The following is a 13,684-nucleotide window of genomic DNA, read 5'->3' on the forward strand; positions in this document are numbered from 1 at the left end:
ACCAGTGCTGTTGCTTACGGCCATACCACCCTGAACACGCCCGATCTCGTCACCAGTGCTGTTGCTTACGGCCATACCACCCTGAACACGCCCGATCTCGTCACCAGTGCTGTTGCTTACGGCCATACCACCCTGAACACGCCCGATCTCGTCTGATCTCGGAAGCTAAGCAGGGTCGGGCCTGGTCAGTACTTGGATGGGAGGCCGCCTGGGAATACCAGGTGCTGTAAGCTTTTTCACTTCTCTTTACAAGCAGCAGAGGGCGCCGCTGCTTCTCCGGTGGAGACTTTGAAAATCAGAGCAGCTTGACTCCGGATGTTGAATTTCAGCATTTTTCTTTCTCCCACATTTTCAACGCTTTGTCCTGATGCTAGTGTGCTGTCACCAAAGAGTAACGGCCATTACTTCAGTTTGAATCACTTCTGCATGCTTTTGAAAAAAAGTTGAAAACTGACGTGTCGTTTCTGAGCGATGTATATCTTCACCTTTCTTTCCACTGTATGCTGTCCAATAAACTTCAATAAAGGTTTGGTTTTTTTCCGAGTGAAATTGATCAGCTTCTAATTCGTTTATGATATAATGATATACACTTGTAACTCGTGATCTGCTCTTTAAAAAATATTTGAAAAGCATTGACATTGTGTGTACACCATTCCATTGATTTTCATCGGCGCCTGCCAGTGTCCAACGAAGAAGCAGCAGCGCCCTCCGCTGTTTGTAAAAGAGAAGCGAAAAAGCTTACAGCACCTGGTATTCCCAGGCGGTCTCCCATCCAAGTACTGACCAGGCCCGACCCTGCTTGGCTTCCGAGATCAGACGAGATCGGGCGTGTTCAGGGTGGTATGGCCGTAAGCAACATTTGCAGAAACAAAAAGGCCATTTAAAGATGCTGTAACACAAAGTTTTCGTATTCTGTCTATACAGGTAGCAGCTGCAGATTGTCAGGAACACAAACACATATTCTCACTATAATGACAAAAAGGGCCTTTGTTACAAACTCTGTCGTTGTTACATTGTTACAGGCTATGTTATAAAAATATTATTGGATTATTATCACTGATGTATTGCTGTGTAAGCAGCATTTTCAAGTATCATACTGCGCCATGTTTTATGAAACAATCACGTTTTAAATGTCAAATCTAAATCGACAAAGTCGCAATAACAATCACAAACGTAGTGGAGTAAAAACTCCAAACTATCCCTGTAAAATAAAGTATAAAGTAGCATAAAATTGCAAAAAGCCCCTCAAACCTGCATCCAAGCAGCTCAGTTACAATCTCACCTCTGTCATAGATAGTGTGTATCATTCATGTGTCACTGTAATCAGAGCTCCTTGCCCAGAACTTCTGGAAATATGCTAATGTCCCTATGGACAGCAATGCACACAGGCGTTCACGGTGGCAGTGATTGACATGTATAAAGGGCCGTTTTGTCACCAGTGCTGTTGCTCACGGCCATACCACCCTGAACACGCCCGACCTCGTCACCAGTGCTGTTGCTTACGGCCATACCACCCTGAACACGCCCGATCTCGTCACCAGTGCTGTTGCTTACGGCCATACCACCCTGAACACGCCCGATCTCGTCACCAGTGCTGTTGCTTACGGCCATACCACCCTGAACACGCCCGATCTCGTCTGATCTCGGAAGCTAAGCAGGGTCGGGCCTGGTCAGTACTTGGATGGGAGGCCGCCTGGGAATACCAGGTGCTGTAAGCTTTTTCACTTCTCTTTACAAGCAGCAGAGGGCGCCGCTGCTTCTCCGGTGGAGACTTTGAAAATCAGAGCAGCTTGACTCCGGATGTTGAATTTCAGCATTTTTCTTTCTCCCACATTTTCAACGCTTTGTCCTGATGCTAGTGTGCTGTCACCAAAGAGTAACGGCCATTACTTCAGTTTGAATCACTTCTGCATGCTTTTGAAAAAAAGTTGAAAACTGACGTGTCGTTTCTGAGCGATGTATATCTTCACCTTTCTTTCCACTGTATGCTGTCCAATAAACTTCAATAAAGGTTTGGTTTTTTTCCGAGTGAAATTGATCAGCTTCTAATTCGTTTATGATATAATGATATACACTTGTAACTCGTGATCTGCTCTTTAAAAAATATTTGAAAAGCATTGACATTGTGTGTACACCATTCCATTGATTTTCATCGGCGCCTGCCAGTGTCCAACGAAGAAGCAGCAGCGCCCTCCGCTGTTTGTAAAAGAGAAGCGAAAAAGCTTACAGCACCTGGTATTCCCAGGCGGTCTCCCATCCAAGTACTGACCAGGCCCGACCCTGCTTGGCTTCCGAGATCAGACGAGATCGGGCGTGTTCAGGGTGGTATGGCCGTAAGCAACATTTGCAGAAACAAAAAGGCCATTTAAAGATGCTGTAACACAAAGTTTTCGTATTCTGTCTATACAGGTAGCAGCTGCAGATTGTCAGGAACACAAACACATATTCTCACTATAATGACAAAAAGGGCCTTTGTTACAAACTCTGTCGTTGTTACATTGTTACAGGCTATGTTATAAAAATATTATTGGATTATTATCACTGATGTATTGCTGTGTAAGCAGCATTTTCAAGTATCATACTGCGCCATGTTTTATGAAACAATCACGTTTTAAATGTCAAATCTAAATCGACAAAGTCGCAATAACAATCACAAACGTAGTGGAGTAAAAACTCCAAACTATCCCTGTAAAATAAAGTATAAAGTAGCATAAAATTGCAAAAAGCCCCTCAAACCTGCATCCAAGCAGCTCAGTTACAATCTCACCTCTGTCATAGATAGTGTGTATCATTCATGTGTCACTGTAATCAGAGCTCCTTGCCCAGAACTTCTGGAAATATGCTAATGTCCCTATGGACAGCAATGCACACAGGCGTTCACGGTGGCAGTGATTGACATGTATAAAGGGCCGTTTTGTCACCAGTGCTGTTGCTCACGGCCATACCACCCTGAACACGCCCGACCTCGTCACCAGTGCTGTTGCTTACGGCCATACCACCCTGAACACGCCCGATCTCGTCACCAGTGCTGTTGCTTACGGCCATACCACCCTGAACACGCCCGATCTCGTCACCAGTGCTGTTGCTTACGGCCATACCACCCTGAACACGCCCGATCTCGTCTGATCTCGGAAGCTAAGCAGGGTCGGGCCTGGTCAGTACTTGGATGGGAGGCCGCCTGGGAATACCAGGTGCTGTAAGCTTTTTCACTTCTCTTTACAAGCAGCAGAGGGCGCCGCTGCTTCTCCGGTGGAGACTTTGAAAATCAGAGCAGCTTGACTCCGGATGTTGAATTTCAGCATTTTTCTTTCTCCCACATTTTCAACGCTTTGTCCTGATGCTAGTGTGCTGTCACCAAAGAGTAACGGCCATTACTTCAGTTTGAATCACTTCTGCATGCTTTTGAAAAAAAGTTGAAAACTGACGTGTCGTTTCTGAGCGATGTATATCTTCACCTTTCTTTCCACTGTATGCTGTCCAATAAACTTCAATAAAGGTTTGGTTTTTTTCCGAGTGAAATTGATCAGCTTCTAATTCGTTTATGATATAATGATATACACTTGTAACTCGTGATCTGCTCTTTAAAAAATATTTGAAAAGCATTGACATTGTGTGTACACCATTCCATTGATTTTCATCGGCGCCTGCCAGTGTCCAACGAAGAAGCAGCAGCGCCCTCCGCTGTTTGTAAAAGAGAAGCGAAAAAGCTTACAGCACCTGGTATTCCCAGGCGGTCTCCCATCCAAGTACTGACCAGGCCCGACCCTGCTTGGCTTCCGAGATCAGACGAGATCGGGCGTGTTCAGGGTGGTATGGCCGTAAGCAACATTTGCAGAAACAAAAAGGCCATTTAAAGATGCTGTAACACAAAGTTTTCGTATTCTGTCTATACAGGTAGCAGCTGCAGATTGTCAGGAACACAAACACATATTCTCACTATAATGACAAAAAGGGCCTTTGTTACAAACTCTGTCGTTGTTACATTGTTACAGGCTATGTTATAAAAATATTATTGGATTATTATCACTGATGTATTGCTGTGTAAGCAGCATTTTCAAGTATCATACTGCGCCATGTTTTATGAAACAATCACGTTTTAAATGTCAAATCTAAATCGACAAAGTCGCAATAACAATCACAAACGTAGTGGAGTAAAAACTCCAAACTATCCCTGTAAAATAAAGTATAAAGTAGCATAAAATTGCAAAAAGCCCCTCAAACCTGCATCCAAGCAGCTCAGTTACAATCTCACCTCTGTCATAGATAGTGTGTATCATTCATGTGTCACTGTAATCAGAGCTCCTTGCCCAGAACTTCTGGAAATATGCTAATGTCCCTATGGACAGCAATGCACACAGGCGTTCACGGTGGCAGTGATTGACATGTATAAAGGGCCGTTTTGTCACCAGTGCTGTTGCTCACGGCCATACCACCCTGAACACGCCCGACCTCGTCACCAGTGCTGTTGCTTACGGCCATACCACCCTGAACACGCCCGATCTCGTCACCAGTGCTGTTGCTTACGGCCATACCACCCTGAACACGCCCGATCTCGTCACCAGTGCTGTTGCTTACGGCCATACCACCCTGAACACGCCCGATCTCGTCTGATCTCGGAAGCTAAGCAGGGTCGGGCCTGGTCAGTACTTGGATGGGAGGCCGCCTGGGAATACCAGGTGCTGTAAGCTTTTTCACTTCTCTTTACAAGCAGCAGAGGGCGCCGCTGCTTCTCCGGTGGAGACTTTGAAAATCAGAGCAGCTTGACTCCGGATGTTGAATTTCAGCATTTTTCTTTCTCCCACATTTTCAACGCTTTGTCCTGATGCTAGTGTGCTGTCACCAAAGAGTAACGGCCATTACTTCAGTTTGAATCACTTCTGCATGCTTTTGAAAAAAAGTTGAAAACTGACGTGTCGTTTCTGAGCGATGTATATCTTCACCTTTCTTTCCACTGTATGCTGTCCAATAAACTTCAATAAAGGTTTGGTTTTTTTCCGAGTGAAATTGATCAGCTTCTAATTCGTTTATGATATAATGATATACACTTGTAACTCGTGATCTGCTCTTTAAAAAATATTTGAAAAGCATTGACATTGTGTGTACACCATTCCATTGATTTTCATCGGCGCCTGCCAGTGTCCAACGAAGAAGCAGCAGCGCCCTCCGCTGTTTGTAAAAGAGAAGCGAAAAAGCTTACAGCACCTGGTATTCCCAGGCGGTCTCCCATCCAAGTACTGACCAGGCCCGACCCTGCTTGGCTTCCGAGATCAGACGAGATCGGGCGTGTTCAGGGTGGTATGGCCGTAAGCAACATTTGCAGAAACAAAAAGGCCATTTAAAGATGCTGTAACACAAAGTTTTCGTATTCTGTCTATACAGGTAGCAGCTGCAGATTGTCAGGAACACAAACACATATTCTCACTATAATGACAAAAAGGGCCTTTGTTACAAACTCTGTCGTTGTTACATTGTTACAGGCTATGTTATAAAAATATTATTGGATTATTATCACTGATGTATTGCTGTGTAAGCAGCATTTTCAAGTATCATACTGCGCCATGTTTTATGAAACAATCACGTTTTAAATGTCAAATCTAAATCGACAAAGTCGCAATAACAATCACAAACGTAGTGGAGTAAAAACTCCAAACTATCCCTGTAAAATAAAGTATAAAGTAGCATAAAATTGCAAAAAGCCCCTCAAACCTGCATCCAAGCAGCTCAGTTACAATCTCACCTCTGTCATAGATAGTGTGTATCATTCATGTGTCACTGTAATCAGAGCTCCTTGCCCAGAACTTCTGGAAATATGCTAATGTCCCTATGGACAGCAATGCACACAGGCGTTCACGGTGGCAGTGATTGACATGTATAAAGGGCCGTTTTGTCACCAGTGCTGTTGCTCACGGCCATACCACCCTGAACACGCCCGACCTCGTCACCAGTGCTGTTGCTTACGGCCATACCACCCTGAACACGCCCGATCTCGTCACCAGTGCTGTTGCTTACGGCCATACCACCCTGAACACGCCCGATCTCGTCACCAGTGCTGTTGCTTACGGCCATACCACCCTGAACACGCCCGATCTCGTCTGATCTCGGAAGCTAAGCAGGGTCGGGCCTGGTCAGTACTTGGATGGGAGGCCGCCTGGGAATACCAGGTGCTGTAAGCTTTTTCACTTCTCTTTACAAGCAGCAGAGGGCGCCGCTGCTTCTCCGGTGGAGACTTTGAAAATCAGAGCAGCTTGACTCCGGATGTTGAATTTCAGCATTTTTCTTTCTCCCACATTTTCAACGCTTTGTCCTGATGCTAGTGTGCTGTCACCAAAGAGTAACGGCCATTACTTCAGTTTGAATCACTTCTGCATGCTTTTGAAAAAAAGTTGAAAACTGACGTGTCGTTTCTGAGCGATGTATATCTTCACCTTTCTTTCCACTGTATGCTGTCCAATAAACTTCAATAAAGGTTTGGTTTTTTTCCGAGTGAAATTGATCAGCTTCTAATTCGTTTATGATATAATGATATACACTTGTAACTCGTGATCTGCTCTTTAAAAAATATTTGAAAAGCATTGACATTGTGTGTACACCATTCCATTGATTTTCATCGGCGCCTGCCAGTGTCCAACGAAGAAGCAGCAGCGCCCTCCGCTGTTTGTAAAAGAGAAGCGAAAAAGCTTACAGCACCTGGTATTCCCAGGCGGTCTCCCATCCAAGTACTGACCAGGCCCGACCCTGCTTGGCTTCCGAGATCAGACGAGATCGGGCGTGTTCAGGGTGGTATGGCCGTAAGCAACATTTGCAGAAACAAAAAGGCCATTTAAAGATGCTGTAACACAAAGTTTTCGTATTCTGTCTATACAGGTAGCAGCTGCAGATTGTCAGGAACACAAACACATATTCTCACTATAATGACAAAAAGGGCCTTTGTTACAAACTCTGTCGTTGTTACATTGTTACAGGCTATGTTATAAAAATATTATTGGATTATTATCACTGATGTATTGCTGTGTAAGCAGCATTTTCAAGTATCATACTGCGCCATGTTTTATGAAACAATCACGTTTTAAATGTCAAATCTAAATCGACAAAGTCGCAATAACAATCACAAACGTAGTGGAGTAAAAACTCCAAACTATCCCTGTAAAATAAAGTATAAAGTAGCATAAAATTGCAAAAAGCCCCTCAAACCTGCATCCAAGCAGCTCAGTTACAATCTCACCTCTGTCATAGATAGTGTGTATCATTCATGTGTCACTGTAATCAGAGCTCCTTGCCCAGAACTTCTGGAAATATGCTAATGTCCCTATGGACAGCAATGCACACAGGCGTTCACGGTGGCAGTGATTGACATGTATAAAGGGCCGTTTTGTCACCAGTGCTGTTGCTCACGGCCATACCACCCTGAACACGCCCGACCTCGTCACCAGTGCTGTTGCTTACGGCCATACCACCCTGAACACGCCCGATCTCGTCACCAGTGCTGTTGCTTACGGCCATACCACCCTGAACACGCCCGATCTCGTCACCAGTGCTGTTGCTTACGGCCATACCACCCTGAACACGCCCGATCTCGTCTGATCTCGGAAGCTAAGCAGGGTCGGGCCTGGTCAGTACTTGGATGGGAGGCCGCCTGGGAATACCAGGTGCTGTAAGCTTTTTCACTTCTCTTTACAAGCAGCAGAGGGCGCCGCTGCTTCTCCGGTGGAGACTTTGAAAATCAGAGCAGCTTGACTCCGGATGTTGAATTTCAGCATTTTTCTTTCTCCCACATTTTCAACGCTTTGTCCTGATGCTAGTGTGCTGTCACCAAAGAGTAACGGCCATTACTTCAGTTTGAATCACTTCTGCATGCTTTTGAAAAAAAGTTGAAAACTGACGTGTCGTTTCTGAGCGATGTATATCTTCACCTTTCTTTCCACTGTATGCTGTCCAATAAACTTCAATAAAGGTTTGGTTTTTTTCCGAGTGAAATTGATCAGCTTCTAATTCGTTTATGATATAATGATATACACTTGTAACTCGTGATCTGCTCTTTAAAAAATATTTGAAAAGCATTGACATTGTGTGTACACCATTCCATTGATTTTCATCGGCGCCTGCCAGTGTCCAACGAAGAAGCAGCAGCGCCCTCCGCTGTTTGTAAAAGAGAAGCGAAAAAGCTTACAGCACCTGGTATTCCCAGGCGGTCTCCCATCCAAGTACTGACCAGGCCCGACCCTGCTTGGCTTCCGAGATCAGACGAGATCGGGCGTGTTCAGGGTGGTATGGCCGTAAGCAACATTTGCAGAAACAAAAAGGCCATTTAAAGATGCTGTAACACAAAGTTTTCGTATTCTGTCTATACAGGTAGCAGCTGCAGATTGTCAGGAACACAAACACATATTCTCACTATAATGACAAAAAGGGCCTTTGTTACAAACTCTGTCGTTGTTACATTGTTACAGGCTATGTTATAAAAATATTATTGGATTATTATCACTGATGTATTGCTGTGTAAGCAGCATTTTCAAGTATCATACTGCGCCATGTTTTATGAAACAATCACGTTTTAAATGTCAAATCTAAATCGACAAAGTCGCAATAACAATCACAAACGTAGTGGAGTAAAAACTCCAAACTATCCCTGTAAAATAAAGTATAAAGTAGCATAAAATTGCAAAAAGCCCCTCAAACCTGCATCCAAGCAGCTCAGTTACAATCTCACCTCTGTCATAGATAGTGTGTATCATTCATGTGTCACTGTAATCAGAGCTCCTTGCCCAGAACTTCTGGAAATATGCTAATGTCCCTATGGACAGCAATGCACACAGGCGTTCACGGTGGCAGTGATTGACATGTATAAAGGGCCGTTTTGTCACCAGTGCTGTTGCTCACGGCCATACCACCCTGAACACGCCCGACCTCGTCACCAGTGCTGTTGCTTACGGCCATACCACCCTGAACACGCCCGATCTCGTCACCAGTGCTGTTGCTTACGGCCATACCACCCTGAACACGCCCGATCTCGTCACCAGTGCTGTTGCTTACGGCCATACCACCCTGAACACGCCCGATCTCGTCTGATCTCGGAAGCTAAGCAGGGTCGGGCCTGGTCAGTACTTGGATGGGAGGCCGCCTGGGAATACCAGGTGCTGTAAGCTTTTTCACTTCTCTTTACAAGCAGCAGAGGGCGCCGCTGCTTCTCCGGTGGAGACTTTGAAAATCAGAGCAGCTTGACTCCGGATGTTGAATTTCAGCATTTTTCTTTCTCCCACATTTTCAACGCTTTGTCCTGATGCTAGTGTGCTGTCACCAAAGAGTAACGGCCATTACTTCAGTTTGAATCACTTCTGCATGCTTTTGAAAAAAAGTTGAAAACTGACGTGTCGTTTCTGAGCGATGTATATCTTCACCTTTCTTTCCACTGTATGCTGTCCAATAAACTTCAATAAAGGTTTGGTTTTTTTTACGAGTGAAATTGATCAGCTTCTAATTCGTTTATGATATAATGATATACACTTGTAACTCGTGATCTGCTCTTTAAAAAATATTTGAAAAGCATTGACATTGTGTGTACACCATTCCATTGATTTTCATCGGCGCCTGCCAGTGTCCAACGAAGAAGCAGCAGCGCCCTCCGCTGTTTGTAAAAGAGAAGCGAAAAAGCTTACAGCACCTGGTATTCCCAGGCGGTCTCCCATCCAAGTACTGACCAGGCCCGACCCTGCTTGGCTTCCGAGATCAGACGAGATCGGGCGTGTTCAGGGTGGTATGGCCGTAAGCAACATTTGCAGAAACAAAAAGGCCATTTAAAGATGCTGTAACACAAAGTTTTCGTATTCTGTCTATACAGGTAGCAGCTGCAGATTGTCAGGAACACAAACACATATTCTCACTATAATGACAAAAAGGGCCTTTGTTACAAACTCTGTCGTTGTTACATTGTTACAGGCTATGTTATAAAAATATTATTGGATTATTATCACTGATGTATTGCTGTGTAAGCAGCATTTTCAAGTATCATACTGCGCCATGTTTTATGAAACAATCACGTTTTAAATGTCAAATCTAAATCGACAAAGTCGCAATAACAATCACAAACGTAGTGGAGTAAAAACTCCAAACTATCCCTGTAAAATAAAGTATAAAGTAGCATAAAATTGCAAAAAGCCCCTCAAACCTGCATCCAAGCAGCTCAGTTACAATCTCACCTCTGTCATAGATAGTGTGTATCATTCATGTGTCACTGTAATCAGAGCTCCTTGCCCAGAACTTCTGGAAATATGCTAATGTCCCTATGGACAGCAATGCACACAGGCGTTCACGGTGGCAGTGATTGACATGTATAAAGGGCCGTTTTGTCACCAGTGCTGTTGCTCACGGCCATACCACCCTGAACACGCCCGACCTCGTCACCAGTGCTGTTGCTTACGGCCATACCACCCTGAACACGCCCGATCTCGTCACCAGTGCTGTTGCTTACGGCCATACCACCCTGAACACGCCCGATCTCGTCACCAGTGCTGTTGCTTACGGCCATACCACCCTGAACACGCCCGATCTCGTCTGATCTCGGAAGCTAAGCAGGGTCGGGCCTGGTCAGTACTTGGATGGGAGGCCGCCTGGGAATACCAGGTGCTGTAAGCTTTTTCACTTCTCTTTACAAGCAGCAGAGGGCGCCGCTGCTTCTCCGGTGGAGACTTTGAAAATCAGAGCAGCTTGACTCCGGATGTTGAATTTCAGCATTTTTCTTTCTCCCACATTTTCAACGCTTTGTCCTGATGCTAGTGTGCTGTCACCAAAGAGTAACGGCCATTACTTCAGTTTGAATCACTTCTGCATGCTTTTGAAAAAAAGTTGAAAACTGACGTGTCGTTTCTGAGCGATGTATATCTTCACCTTTCTTTCCACTGTATGCTGTCCAATAAACTTCAATAAAGGTTTGGTTTTTTTCCGAGTGAAATTGATCAGCTTCTAATTCGTTTATGATATAATGATATACACTTGTAACTCGTGATCTGCTCTTTAAAAAATATTTGAAAAGCATTGACATTGTGTGTACACCATTCCATTGATTTTCATCGGCGCCTGCCAGTGTCCAACGAAGAAGCAGCAGCGCCCTCCGCTGTTTGTAAAAGAGAAGCGAAAAAGCTTACAGCACCTGGTATTCCCAGGCGGTCTCCCATCCAAGTACTGACCAGGCCCGACCCTGCTTGGCTTCCGAGATCAGACGAGATCGGGCGTGTTCAGGGTGGTATGGCCGTAAGCAACATTTGCAGAAACAAAAAGGCCATTTAAAGATGCTGTAACACAAAGTTTTCGTATTCTGTCTATACAGGTAGCAGCTGCAGATTGTCAGGAACACAAACACATATTCTCACTATAATGACAAAAAGGGCCTTTGTTACAAACTCTGTCGTTGTTACATTGTTACAGGCTATGTTATAAAAATATTATTGGATTATTATCACTGATGTATTGCTGTGTAAGCAGCATTTTCAAGTATCATACTGCGCCATGTTTTATGAAACAATCACGTTTTAAATGTCAAATCTAAATCGACAAAGTCGCAATAACAATCACAAACGTAGTGGAGTAAAAACTCCAAACTATCCCTGTAAAATAAAGTATAAAGTAGCATAAAATTGCAAAAAGCCCCTCAAACCTGCATCCAAGCAGCTCAGTTACAATCTCACCTCTGTCATAGATAGTGTGTATCATTCATGTGTCACTGTAATCAGAGCTCCTTGCCCAGAACTTCTGGAAATATGCTAATGTCCCTATGGACAGCAATGCACACAGGCGTTCACGGTGGCAGTGATTGACATGTATAAAGGGCCGTTTTGTCACCAGTGCTGTTGCTCACGGCCATACCACCCTGAACACGCCCGACCTCGTCACCAGTGCTGTTGCTTACGGCCATACCACCCTGAACACGCCCGATCTCGTCACCAGTGCTGTTGCTTACGGCCATACCACCCTGAACACGCCCGATCTCGTCTGATCTCGGAAGCTAAGCAGGGTCGGGCCTGGTCAGTACTTGGATGGGAGGCCGCCTGGGAATACCAGGTGCTGTAAGCTTTTTCACTTCTCTTTACAAGCAGCAGAGGGCGCCGCTGCTTCTCCGGTGGAGACTTTGAAAATCAGAGCAGCTTGACTCCGGATGTTGAATTTCAGCATTTTTCTTTCTCCCACATTTTCAACGCTTTGTCCTGATGCTAGTGTGCTGTCACCAAAGAGTAACGGCCATTACTTCAGTTTGAATCACTTCTGCATGCTTTTGAAAAAAAGTTGAAAACTGACGTGTCGTTTCTGAGCGATGTATATCTTCACCTTTCTTTCCACTGTATGCTGTCCAATAAACTTCAATAAAGGTTTGGTTTTTTTCCGAGTGAAATTGATCAGCTTCTAATTCGTTTATGATATAATGATATACACTTGTAACTCGTGATCTGCTCTTTAAAAAATATTTGAAAAGCATTGACATTGTGTGTACACCATTCCATTGATTTTCATCGGCGCCTGCCAGTGTCCAACGAAGAAGCAGCAGCGCCCTCCGCTGTTTGTAAAAGAGAAGCGAAAAAGCTTACAGCACCTGGTATTCCCAGGCGGTCTCCCATCCAAGTACTGACCAGGCCCGACCCTGCTTGGCTTCCGAGATCAGACGAGATCGGGCGTGTTCAGGGTGGTATGGCCGTAAGCAACATTTGCAGAAACAAAAAGGCCATTTAAAGATGCTGTAACACAAAGTTTTCGTATTCTGTCTATACAGGTAGCAGCTGCAGATTGTCAGGAACACAAACACATATTCTCACTATAATGACAAAAAGGGCCTTTGTTACAAACTCTGTCGTTGTTACATTGTTACAGGCTATGTTATAAAAATATTATTGGATTATTATCACTGATGTATTGCTGTGTAAGCAGCATTTTCAAGTATCATACTGCGCCATGTTTTATGAAACAATCACGTTTTAAATGTCAAATCTAAATCGACAAAGTCGCAATAACAATCACAAACGTAGTGGAGTAAAAACTCCAAACTATCCCTGTAAAATAAAGTATAAAGTAGCATAAAATTGCAAAAAGCCCCTCAAACCTGCATCCAAGCAGCTCAGTTACAATCTCACCTCTGTCATAGATAGTGTGTATCATTCATGTGTCACTGTAATCAGAGCTCCTTGCCCAGAACTTCTGGAAATATGCTAATGTCCCTATGGACAGCAATGCACACAGGCGTTCACGGTGGCAGTGATTGACATGTATAAAGGGCCGTTTTGTCACCAGTGCTGTTGCTCACGGCCATACCACCCTGAACACGCCCGACCTCGTCACCAGTGCTGTTGCTTACGGCCATACCACCCTGAACACGCCCGATCTCGTCACCAGTGCTGTTGCTTACGGCCATACCACCCTGAACACGCCCGATCTCGTCACCAGTGCTGTTGCTTACGGCCATACCACCCTGAACACGCCCGATCTCGTCTGATCTCGGAAGCTAAGCAGGGTCGGGCCTGGTCAGTACTTGGATGGGAGGCCGCCTGGGAATACCAGGTGCTGTAAGCTTTTTCACTTCTCTTTACAAGCAGCAGAGGGCGCCGCTGCTTCTCCGGTGGAGACTTTGAAAATCAGAGCAGCTTGACTCCGGATGTTGAATTTCAGCATTTTTCTTTCTCCCACATTTTCAACGCTTTGTCCTGAT

At 44.7% G+C, this 13,684-nt stretch overlaps 19 non-coding genes across 19 annotated transcripts; 10 read left to right on the plus strand and 9 right to left on the minus strand.

Moving 5' to 3' along the window:
* The first annotated feature begins 114 nt into the window (after positions 1-114).
* On the plus strand, positions 115-233 carry LOC119481051. The gene has a single exon (XR_005205092.1). It is a non-coding gene; the product is annotated as a 5S ribosomal RNA (ribosomal RNA).
* A 502-nt stretch (positions 234-735) lies between these two features.
* On the minus strand, positions 736-854 carry LOC119481028. The gene has a single exon (XR_005205070.1). It is a non-coding gene; the product is annotated as a 5S ribosomal RNA (ribosomal RNA).
* A 745-nt stretch (positions 855-1,599) lies between these two features.
* Positions 1,600-1,718, plus strand: LOC119481052. The gene has a single exon (XR_005205093.1). It is a non-coding gene; the product is annotated as a 5S ribosomal RNA (ribosomal RNA).
* A 502-nt stretch (positions 1,719-2,220) lies between these two features.
* On the minus strand, positions 2,221-2,339 carry LOC119481029. The gene has a single exon (XR_005205071.1). It is a non-coding gene; the product is annotated as a 5S ribosomal RNA (ribosomal RNA).
* A 745-nt stretch (positions 2,340-3,084) lies between these two features.
* Positions 3,085-3,203, plus strand: LOC119481053. Its single transcript, XR_005205094.1, has one exon. It is a non-coding gene; the product is annotated as a 5S ribosomal RNA (ribosomal RNA).
* A 502-nt stretch (positions 3,204-3,705) lies between these two features.
* LOC119481030 lies at positions 3,706-3,824 on the minus strand. Its single transcript, XR_005205072.1, has one exon. It is a non-coding gene; the product is annotated as a 5S ribosomal RNA (ribosomal RNA).
* A 745-nt stretch (positions 3,825-4,569) lies between these two features.
* On the plus strand, positions 4,570-4,688 carry LOC119481054. The gene has a single exon (XR_005205095.1). It is a non-coding gene; the product is annotated as a 5S ribosomal RNA (ribosomal RNA).
* Positions 4,689-5,190: 502 nt separating this feature from the next.
* LOC119481031 lies at positions 5,191-5,309 on the minus strand. Its single transcript, XR_005205073.1, has one exon. It is a non-coding gene; the product is annotated as a 5S ribosomal RNA (ribosomal RNA).
* Positions 5,310-6,054: 745 nt separating this feature from the next.
* LOC119481055 lies at positions 6,055-6,173 on the plus strand. The gene has a single exon (XR_005205096.1). It is a non-coding gene; the product is annotated as a 5S ribosomal RNA (ribosomal RNA).
* A 502-nt stretch (positions 6,174-6,675) lies between these two features.
* Positions 6,676-6,794, minus strand: LOC119481032. Its single transcript, XR_005205074.1, has one exon. It is a non-coding gene; the product is annotated as a 5S ribosomal RNA (ribosomal RNA).
* A 745-nt stretch (positions 6,795-7,539) lies between these two features.
* LOC119481057 lies at positions 7,540-7,658 on the plus strand. Its single transcript, XR_005205098.1, has one exon. It is a non-coding gene; the product is annotated as a 5S ribosomal RNA (ribosomal RNA).
* A 502-nt stretch (positions 7,659-8,160) lies between these two features.
* LOC119481034 lies at positions 8,161-8,279 on the minus strand. The gene has a single exon (XR_005205076.1). It is a non-coding gene; the product is annotated as a 5S ribosomal RNA (ribosomal RNA).
* A 745-nt stretch (positions 8,280-9,024) lies between these two features.
* Positions 9,025-9,143, plus strand: LOC119481059. Its single transcript, XR_005205099.1, has one exon. It is a non-coding gene; the product is annotated as a 5S ribosomal RNA (ribosomal RNA).
* A 503-nt stretch (positions 9,144-9,646) lies between these two features.
* Positions 9,647-9,765, minus strand: LOC119481035. The gene has a single exon (XR_005205077.1). It is a non-coding gene; the product is annotated as a 5S ribosomal RNA (ribosomal RNA).
* A 745-nt stretch (positions 9,766-10,510) lies between these two features.
* Positions 10,511-10,629, plus strand: LOC119481060. Its single transcript, XR_005205100.1, has one exon. It is a non-coding gene; the product is annotated as a 5S ribosomal RNA (ribosomal RNA).
* A 502-nt stretch (positions 10,630-11,131) lies between these two features.
* Positions 11,132-11,250, minus strand: LOC119481036. Its single transcript, XR_005205078.1, has one exon. It is a non-coding gene; the product is annotated as a 5S ribosomal RNA (ribosomal RNA).
* A 694-nt stretch (positions 11,251-11,944) lies between these two features.
* LOC119481061 lies at positions 11,945-12,063 on the plus strand. Its single transcript, XR_005205101.1, has one exon. It is a non-coding gene; the product is annotated as a 5S ribosomal RNA (ribosomal RNA).
* A 502-nt stretch (positions 12,064-12,565) lies between these two features.
* Positions 12,566-12,684, minus strand: LOC119481037. The gene has a single exon (XR_005205079.1). It is a non-coding gene; the product is annotated as a 5S ribosomal RNA (ribosomal RNA).
* A 745-nt stretch (positions 12,685-13,429) lies between these two features.
* LOC119481062 lies at positions 13,430-13,548 on the plus strand. The gene has a single exon (XR_005205102.1). It is a non-coding gene; the product is annotated as a 5S ribosomal RNA (ribosomal RNA).
* The last annotated feature ends 136 nt before the right edge of the window (positions 13,549-13,684 follow it).

The sequence above is a fragment of the Sebastes umbrosus genome, chromosome 21 (genome assembly GCF_015220745.1).
Source record: "Sebastes umbrosus isolate fSebUmb1 chromosome 21, fSebUmb1.pri, whole genome shotgun sequence".
Taxonomy (NCBI): domain Eukaryota; kingdom Metazoa; phylum Chordata; class Actinopteri; order Perciformes; family Sebastidae; genus Sebastes; species Sebastes umbrosus.